Genomic DNA, 7,531 nt, shown 5'->3' with positions numbered 1-7,531 from the left:
AGGGTGGCGGTCATGAATGGATGAAGGATAATGTATGGCAGTGGATGGGACACGGTTGACTCTTTCTGAACGACTTCTCTTGAACATATGGCGACATTGATGCGATGGATCGGTAGCATTACCCCAAATATGGATGGTATGGCGAGACCATGGTGATGTGACCGGTGAATGAAACAACCCAACCCGATTGTGGTACGGAGGAAAAGTGTCATGTTCAAGAGCGACTTGCTACCATCAAAGTTTTCTTTAGTTTCTCCCAATTTTTCCCCAGTCATTGCTGACCAGTACCTCTTTATTTTTGTCAAGCTTGAGGAGGATAACATATGCTTGTTCTATAAACTGCCCTTCGGGCAAGCCCATCGCTATGTTTTAACGAGCCTAGCGATAGTGAAACTCATTCTCGTCTAAAGACAAGTTCGTCGCTATTTAATGATTTTAACGAGTCTAACGACAAGGATAACTCGGTCCTTTTCATTTTTAGAGAGTCTGAAAAGGTACATAAAGTCAACTCCAAAATTCCTTTTTCGTCATCTAATTCCTTAACTCCGAAAAAGTATAAAACAATACAGAAGGGATGAGTTTTCGATAGTTTTAACGAGCCGAACAAAACAAGCGCTCGATCTTTTTGTGCAATAATCCCTCAGGTCCAAAAAGATTAAAATCTAGAGGAGGGATAGCTCTTCCTGTCCTTTAACGAGCTGGAAGGCCAAGGACTCGGCAATCTTTTCATATTTTACGAGTCAATTGAAAAGAGCTTAAAGAAGACTCGTCTTTTGAGGAACGAGTGATAAACAGGGTTAGCAGCAGATTCCAGGTACAGGTTGGAATTTTCCAATCACGGCAGTGTCACAAGGATGGCTAGGTGAAATCACTCTTCGCAGCTGTTCCTCAAAATGGGTAAACAATCATATGGAGGTGAACGATCGGCCAAATGAAAAGTGGAGGTGACGGTGCAAACACGACCAAGGCTTTAATGGCTGATGATATTACATTCACAGTGGTTATTTACCGGGATAGTTCATTTTTTAACGAGCTTAAACGCGGGTGGAAACATTTGCTCGATCTTACGTTTTATTTTTTAACGAGCATGAACTATGCGCTAAAACTGCTCGGATCTTGCGTTTATTTTTTAACGAGCATGAACTTTATGCTAAAACTGCTCGATTACCCAGTCATATGATCAGAGTGTCTCATCAAGATTCTATTTTTTATGGAGCTTCATCTCACTAAGCTTTGCTCCTTATCCTTTCTTTACGCAAGTTTGGAAACGACTAATCCTACGAGTTTAAAGGGTTAGAGGTCCTAAAAATTTAAAAAATAAATAGCCGCCCCTTGCTTGCACTCCAAAAGGTTTGCATGCCCCCAGGTATAAAGTACGATTTCAAAGTTACCTCTACTTCATTTCCGTCAAAACTTTCGTTTCACTGGGAGAGGCCTACCTCTTTCAGGTTACCCAAAGATTGTCTCGTTAATCTTTCAAACAAAACACTTCCTCGGCAGTGTCTACCGAAATAGACAAAGGTGAGTGACGACTCTTGTCAACTTACATAACTTTGACAAAAGAATCTTATTCTAGAATAACCCCTCTTCCTCTATGGACGGGGTACAGACTAGTCATATTCTCCCGCGGAAACCTACTCTATACCCAAAGTTTCCCTGCCGAAGCAGGCCAGGACGCATGCCCCCTGGGTTCCAGTCATATCCTCCCGGATTACTCGCGCTCATCAGGAGGACGGACCGTGGGTTGAGACACTTCTTGCATGAATAGACCATTTAGGGATGGTATGTGACTATTTGCGATGCGTGATCCAGGAAATGAAAGTTGGTCCACGAGCTTGACCATTCTTCCTTCATGCGGAAAACACATTACTCTAAAGAGTGAGGAGACTATAGCTCTCATGCAATATATATAGTCTCGTCCAAGGAGTAGGTTATAATCCAAGGGTCCTTGAATGACCATCACGTTCATTTGAATGGTCTTCCCTTTCAATGTTATAGGCACATTGGGGAGGATCCCTAAAGGTCGACTGGTTCCTTTATCAAAACCTGATAGATTTCTCATTTCAGGTAAAAGCGCTGGCGAACCAAGCGCTTTCCAAGCAATAGAGGAAAGGATACTCACAGATGCCCCCTCATCAATGATAGTGCCAGCCATTACCATTCTGTATATTTGAACGATAATTCTGAATGGTATGCTTGCTGGCAACCGGGGTCTGCCTAGTTGGTTCCAGTCAAAGGACACAACCAGGTTGCTTGGTGGTGGGACCGAATAGACGGCCGGATATCGCTCTGACGAACTTCCTTCCTGCGATAAAGGAATGGGGGCATTGCCCCCTTGTTCATCAGATTCAGTGTTAATGAAGAGAATTTGGACGATGTCGTCTTTATTCTCCTCTGTGATGGTATCATTCGGAGATAGAGCCTCTGAAGGCAAAACCGGGTCAACTGCCGTATCAACCTGTTGACTTTCGTCAGGCATGGATCCAGACGGTTCATCTTCAATGATAGGTGCTTCGGCTGACCACCTGGGCGGGTCAGCCGGGTTCTCAACTAGTGAAGGACTTGGCAGGAGTTTTTGATATCCAGGAGGAAGTTGCGCTTGTAAAATCGGGCGATCTTCCAGAACTCTTTTAGCCTCGTCTAAGAAGGGACAACGGTGGATGGCGTGATCGCCTTCACACAGTTTGCAGGGAAATCTAAGTTTCCCTCTCTGTCCTGTGGCTTCACTTTCACTAGTCGACGGTGAGCAGTCAACATGGCTATCAGAGGTTGATGCTACCGAATTGTGCAAACGGGGAGACCAGTCCCTTAGTATTCGAGGGATACAGGGACAATCTCTATGGAAATGGTCTCCCTTGCATATGACGCATGGCGATTTAGGCCTTGTCAGTGCTGTGTGTGGATTTTTGTCAGACGACTCTCGTTTGCCCCCAGTCGCCTTTGGCTCCTTCTTCTCCTTAGGAGCCTGGTTTTTGGTTTTACCAGTTCCGTCAAGCGAAGAGGAAGGAGGAGAGGAAGATGAAGTAGAAGGCTGGTGGGCGACTCTGGTCTGGTCTAACTGTTGACTCGACTGTTCAGGAATGGTGGTGTTCTGAACGACATTGGTTGAAAAGAGCCAGATTGGCAGGCCAATTGTTAGTCCTGGAAGCGACAATGTGGCCATGTGGGGTGCACCAACATCTCCCCAAGAGGAGAAGGGACTAGGATTTCCACCAAGGGGAATTCCTTGGTTGGTGTGCTCCATTTTTTCAACCTAAAGATCAACGCAGGAATTAAAGGGTGATTGTTCCGTTTAAAATAAATTTTAACAACGCTTTAGACACAAATTGCTTTTTCAGTTTTAAAGAGTCGAGAAAAAGCTAAAGATGACTCTAGTCTCCTTCGATGTTTTAACGAGCCCGAAGTGAAAAATGCTCGGATGGACTTTTTCTGTTATAGAGTCTGAAAAAGGCCAAAAGAAACTGCTCTGGAGTTCTAAGCAGAGGGTGTGCCAAACTTTTCGCAAAACCGCAGAATACTTTTTAAGGTACGGGCAGTCGATCTTCGTGAATGCTGTGTTCACTGCATTGCGATCAGTAGGGCGGCCGACACGGCTTCCTAAGGATAAAGGATATATGCCTATAGGGGTCTCCCAATATATACGCGACGGTACGTGGGAGCACAATCCGTACTAGCGCTATCGTCCCTCAGGAGGAATCACCCACCTTCCACGAGATCGACAGTCACTAGGCTTAACGACGCCGGAACACGTCTCTAGCCTAGACCTCTATGTTGTGCGTTATGTTACAAAGCGTTGTTAAGTTCATTCAATTTATTTTAGGTTGATCTTTTTAAAGTTTGCCTTTCAAGGTTCACCACGAGATGTATGATACAAATTCCTAAATGCAGTCTAAAGATGATAAGCAAGCTTTATATCTTTTCAACTTTGAAAATCCTAGCTACTAAGGGAAAAGAAAGACACCATCTTTTCTCAAAGAGCAATCAACACACTCTAATGCACTTTTCCTAAATCCAACATGCAAACTATCAAATGCAAAATGCACAATGCAGGTGTTTGTTTTCCGCTTTCTTAGTATTGATGCCTACAAAGAAAGCTTTTTGTACAACTTTGAATTTGCTTTTAAATGATCAATACAAACAAGTTCACTTTTTCGAAATCAGAGAGGGTAGAAGAGATTACACTACTTAACGATTTTCAAAATAAAGACTTGTTTTGGCACTTAAAAGATACAAATTCAAACCAATAAGCAAAAGTAAATCTATAATCAATCTGCAAACAGCCAATGAACTCTCTTCTAAGATCACAATCAATCAGATCTGAATCAAAGGCTACATGATGACTATTTTACTCATGCAAAGGAAAACTGTAAATGACGCCACAAACACATAAAAACACTCACAGTCTTTTTGTACAAAAGGAGGCGGAATTTAAGCAAAGAAAAGGAGTTATCAGACTGGTACCTATGCTGGTTAAAGGCTGCAAAAAACAGAGATCAAAACAGGGCAACAGAGAGCAGAGAACCCCAGCTGCACAAGGCCAAACTGGTTCAGCACAACCTCAACACTGAGGATTTGACATTCAGCGCAGGTAACCTTCACGGGACCTGCGTTGAAATGCAGACTGCCTTCACAGCAGTTGCGCTGAAGGAGAAACTCTCGTTTCTCCTGGGTTCTGGGTCACAAATTGCTCAAAAATCAACAGTTTTAGGCCAAATCAGAAACACAAGCAAGGTATAATCAAAGGGATGCTTTGAAAGCTACTAAGATCTATCACAAGGATCATCAAATCATTCATGAATCCATTGTTCAGATCATAGACAAGTGCAGCAACTGGATCAAAGCAACAACTTTCTACTTTGCATCCGGGAAAGATGCAGTTCGATTGTTGCTGTCAAGTCTATGATGCAAACAACGATAGAAACACAAATAAAAATGACTAAACAAATCTCCCCAACGGAGTCGCCAATTTGTTGTGGGGAAAAATGCCTATGTAGGACGATCCTATCCACCTAAGGTGTGACAGTGCCTTAGCAACAAACGAGTACAGCTACACTGGTTTCTTCCTTTATGAAATGTGAAAGAAGAGAGATCAATAGACTTACCGGTGTCTTCCGTTTGTCCCTCGATCCAATCTCCCTTCTCTTTGGGTGTTCACAGCTACTTGCCTTCTTGCTTATCCAGCTACAACTTCCTGCAAGATCACAAGAGAACAGCTACTTGCGACAAGAGAACAGCTACTTGAAACAAGAGAAGAACACTACACAAAGACAGATGTTCACATTCATAACTAGTTTAGGATTAGAAATAAACCAAATACACTAATACATTCATACATCAAAACACATCAGCATATAGGAGAAACCAAGATAGCTTTATTGATGAATAACAAGGTTCAGGAAGAGATACAACCCAGAGGGCTCCAATCCAGCATCTCCTTCCCAGCAAATGGAATTCCTATCTTTAGCCCCTTCAAAGCATTAAGCACCCAATGATTCCAGTCTCAAACCAACAGCAATTCTTTGCAATAACAAAATTCCAGCCTCCAGATCTCATGGAGGAGAGATCCATATATAGATGTTTGGAGAGAGGATGAGTCAGCTTGAGATCTGACTAGTGTCCTCTCCCTATGTCAGTTCTTGAGTCCACTTGGAGGTTCTTGCTTCCACTTGGAGATTTGGAACCTCTCACTCATCACCAGTCGAATTCCCTGAGGCAAGTGTCATTTTGGAAGCTTCCTGGGTTCTGACACCTTGAGGAATGAGTCTGCCACTTGTCCAATCTCGCTCAGCGCAGGTAGCCAGTGTTGGAGTTGACATTCAGTGCAGGTAGCCAGTGGAGCCATTGACATTCAGCGCAGATGGTCAGTGGAGCAGTTGACATGATCCTGAATTGACTTGTTTTTGAGCAGTTTCAGGTGGAGAACTTTTGTGAATTGTTGTGGTTTGTTAGCCTTGTTCCTCTAGGGGTAGGAACAACATGTTTAGGGACTTTGGATCCCTTAGATTATGGACATTTCATGCTCAATGCTGCAAGGCACAAAAATGTCTATAACACATGTTCTGGGATCCTTGCCATTGAACTTCCTCATATCACTTTTTGGAACATGGTGGGTATTCATTCCAACATTATAGTCTATGAAATCATGATTAACATTTCTTTTGTTCTCATCATGAGTTTCCTTTACTACCCTTTCACCATTAGTAACCATTTCTTGTAGTAACTTATTCAATTTTATCTTCAATTCTTCCATCTTAGCATCCATGCCATTCATCTTAGCATCCATGACATCCATCTTAACTTGCATGCCATTCATATTAGCTTCCACGCCATTCATCTTGGCTTCAGTTACCTTTTGTGAGAGTGAAATTTGTTGTACTTGGTCTTGTAATTTTGATATATCATATTGCATTTCTTCCTCTTCTTCACGAGTCATGCTAGAGCTTTCAAGTTTCTTACTAGGTGTTTCCATTTTCTTTCTTCGGGGCATCGATTAATGCTAATAATTCTTCACTATTCCCTTTGAATTCCTTCAAACTATTTTTTCAAACCAATCTTATGCAAAATTTAAAAAACCTACACACCTTTTGTTTTCACTTTGTAAGAGCTCGATATTGAATTTGTTATATCTCTGTAACTACGGATCTCAAATATTTGAAATTGCATCTTGCAGTAGCCCTTTGAGTCCTCTTTATAACCCCACAAGTTTGATCAAGATTGGATTCTCCAAGGAAGAGTTATGCCAAATCTCCCACAGTGACCTGATTATAGACTAGTTCAGTAGAGAGAACTTGTCCGAAGTGCCACGTGTCATTGTTGTGACCTTAGTACTTGAAACGGATATATAGAAAACTATAGGCCATCCTCTTTCTGAAACTTCTGACGAAATTTCAATCTGATGCTCAGCACAAAAGTTATGATAATTTTCCCAAGTCACTTGTTTGGAATGTGATTCGGGAGTCTGCAAAACCCTAACTTCCTCAGATCATATCTCTAACAATATAGTGAGACAAGCTCTGAAATTCAAACCTGAAGTTTAGAATGATTTCGGCTCAAATGGTTTTTTTTTTAGATTCTGAAACGTCGCAGAAAACAAGTTATAGCGAAAATGCTACGATGACCTGTTTGGAGTAGCGAAACCCTAGAATCCAAAGCTCTGATACCAAATGTTAGGAAACTAGCTCACAAAAAGATAGAAAAGATAGATCAATGCCTTAGAATTTAGCCTCTTCGAGGGGGCAACCTCCTTTACATTTCAAAAATTAACAATTATTGGATGATACAAATTACTAAACCTCTCTTCTATATATAGGAGTCTAAGGGGTCACAATATAATCAAGTCGACCTAACAATAATAATACAAGGGCACAACAATAACAATAATGGGTTTCTATGGGGCACACTAATAACAATATGGGGACAATAGGGGCACAATAATAACAATAAGGGATACAATGACAATAGTAATGGGGGAATCACTAGTATTATAGGGACCTAACACAACGCAGTAGCCGGGAGAGTTGACGTTGGGCCA

Source organism: Pinus tabuliformis, chromosome X, assembly GCF_031772625.1.
Source record: "Pinus tabuliformis cultivar Carrire ecotype Pingquan chromosome X, CPIR1, whole genome shotgun sequence".
NCBI classification, from domain to species: Eukaryota; Viridiplantae; Streptophyta; class Pinopsida; order Pinales; family Pinaceae; genus Pinus; species Pinus tabuliformis.
The sequence above is the reverse complement of the archived record's forward strand: the minus strand, read 5'-3'. Positions refer to the sequence as shown.